Source organism: Montipora foliosa, unplaced genomic scaffold (genome assembly GCF_036669935.1).
Source record: "Montipora foliosa isolate CH-2021 unplaced genomic scaffold, ASM3666993v2 scaffold_246, whole genome shotgun sequence".
In the NCBI taxonomy this organism is placed as follows: domain Eukaryota; kingdom Metazoa; phylum Cnidaria; class Anthozoa; order Scleractinia; family Acroporidae; genus Montipora; species Montipora foliosa.
The window spans coordinates 47501-50567 of record NW_027179548.1 but is presented as its reverse complement, the minus strand read 5'-3'; positions in this window follow the sequence as shown (position 1 = coordinate 50567).

Below are 3067 nucleotides of genomic sequence, written 5' to 3'. Positions count from 1 at the left end.
TGTATAGTTTTTACATGCATATCTGTTTGGGACAAGTTAGCAGAACCTTGGGGAACCCATTCTAAAGAGACACTTATAATACCACTGGCAGTACTAAAAACTAACATTACTCAACAAAAATAACAATAGTATTTGTGTTCCTCTAATATATGTCTTACAACTAATTTCACAACTAATTTCACAAGTCACTAGTCAACCACTAAACAAAACGAGGAAAGCACTAAATATATGATCCAGATGAAATGGTAAATTTCGGGGATGGACCAAACTACAATGTATTTACAATGATGAAAAGGATTCTCCATGGACCAAGAGAGCTAATCTGCAGAGAATAAGAGTAGTTGACGTACTACTGCACAACCCCAGTTTCTTTATAAATCAGGTATGGCTACCATTTCCTGTTGTGTTAGCGTGAACTTTGGACTGTGTAGGCCGTGCGCAATAGGGACTGGGGAGAGAAGGAATAAAACATGTCAGTCGTTGATTAACTTAGTTTCGTCCTGTGTCTTAAAGTTGGATAACGCTTCATGGTGTCAGAAGTGGTAGCTTCACATTAGCTTTGAACCTTCGCTACGCTTCCATCGAACTGTGAATTAACCGTTGAGTTTGTTTGGAAAGCAGAAACAAAAAGGACAAACAGGACGAAGACATGTCAACCGCCGAGCACGAGGTTTCTCCCGGTGCGGTTTCCTCGCAGCAAAATCCACCGCCCGTAGCTCAAGCACTGGAAGCCGCACCAGAAATCCAACCGGTCGCAAACTTTCAAGTCCCTCCACCGGCGAAATTTTCATTCAAGGCGGAGGACTGGCCGAAATGGATTCAACGATTTGAACGCTTTCGCAAAGCCACTGGCCTCGAAAAGCGAAGCCGCGAAAACCAAGTAAACACGTTAATTTATGCAATGGGCGATCAAGCTGATGACAATTTCCTTTCATTTGAGCTCACAACTGAAGAAGAAAATGATTACAATCAGGTAAAAGGCAAATTTGAGAACCACTTCATTGTGAAAAGAAACGTAATCTTCGAGCGAAATTCAATTCCCGAATCCAGCGAGAGGGGGAATCTGTTGACAGCTTCATCACAGATTTGTATGGCCTTGCGAGGTACTGCAATTTTGGTGCGTTGAAAGACGAATTGATCCGAGACCGCATTGATGTGGGACTACGAAATCGCAACCTCTCGGAAAGGTTACAACTCGATCCGAAGTTAACTTTAGAAAAAGCCACAAACCTGGCAAGACAACGCGAATCGGTAAAACACCAACAAAGCATACTTGATGGTGGATTTCAATCGAAATCAGTGGAAGTTGACAGTATCGCTAAAGGAAGAATCAAGAAAAAGGAGAAATTTCCTACCAAAAACTCTCCGGCAAAACCCAATTCAAGCCAAAACTCAAGTTCAAACAACACGCTTTCGAAATGTTCAAGATGCTTGGGAAAGCCACACCCAAAGAAAGTCTGTCCAGCCCGTCTTTCTAAGTGCAGAAAATGTCAGAAGATAGGACACTGGGCACAAGCGTGCGAGAGTTCAGCAAATCCAAAATCGAGAACTGTTTTTGAAGTTGAGACTGAGGAATCATTTTTCCTCGGTGAAATAGTAGAGTTAGACGAAGTGCAAAGCAATAGCAAGACACCGTGGACTGCCACGATATCGGTGAATGAAAAACCATTGCTATTCAAGCTTGATAGTGGTGCTGACGTAACAGTGATTCCACGCCACAATTTTCTCGAACTGAGCCAAGCACGGTTACAACCTACCACCAAGGTTCTACTAGGCCCATGCAAATACCGAATGAACTGTAAGGGAGTGTTCAGAGCTCGTCTTACCAATGAACTTAAGTCCATCGAAGAAGATATTTACGTTGTAGAGGATCTGGCCCGACCACTCTTGGGCAGGAATGCAGCAGCCAACCTGAAACTCATAAGCAGGGTGTGTGAGTTAACCAGTGACGACTACAAGGCAAAAGTAATGCACGAATATCCAGGGCTGTTTACTGGTCTGGGAAAAATGGAAGAATAGTACACCATCAAGCTCAAAGATGGATCAAAGCCCTTCGCCTTGTCAGTGCCAAGGAAAGTACCAATGCCACTTTATGCTGAGACCAAGAAGGAAATTCAAAGGATGCTTGAAACTGGAGTCATCTCACACGTTGAGCAACCAACGGAATGGTGTGCGCCAATGGTAGTGACCCCCAAGCCTAATGGTCAAGTAAGAGTGTGTGTTGACCTCACAATGCTAAATGAGTATGTACAGCGCGAGAATCACCCGTTACCCTCAGTTGATGCCACCCTAGGAAAGCTTGCAGGAGCGAAGTACTTCACGAAACTGGATGCAAATTCTGGATTTTGGCAGTTGTCAGAAAGTTCAAGACCACTAACCACCTTCATTACACCTTGGGGTCGGTATTGCTTCAACGTTCTTCCCTATGGGATCAGCTCAGGTTCCGAGAAATTCCAAAAGTGCATGGGTAGAATCCTTGAAGGATTGGAAGGAGTTGAATGCAACATTGACGATGTCCTTTGTCATGGCCCTACCCAGGAAATACATGACAGAAGATTGAAAGCAGTTTTAGACCGCCTGTCCGCAGCAGGCGTGACACTCAATATCGACAAGTGCATTTTTAGTGCCCCAAAGATCAAGTTTCTTGGAAACGTGGTCAGTGCTAACGGAATTGAAGCAGATCCAGACAAAATAACAGCTATTGTTAACCTCCCAGCACCAAGCAACATTCATGACGTGCGTATATTCCTCGGTATGGTGAACCATATGGGCAAGTTCGCAGGGCACTTAGCTGACAAGACAAAACCTCTTCGTGACCTGATGCAGAAAGAGAGCCAGTGGATCTGGGGACCGCCACAAGAGAAAGCCTTCCAAGAAATCAAGTCTAGCTTAGCAAAAGCACCAGTCCTAGCATTATATGATCCCAACAGAGAAACAAAGATTTCTGCTGATGCATCATCTTTTGGACTGGGTGGGGTCCTCCTTCAAAAGCAAGATGATGAAAGCTGGAGACCAGTGGTATTCATATCCAGAGCACTCACCCCAGTGGAGTGTAGATATGCGCAAA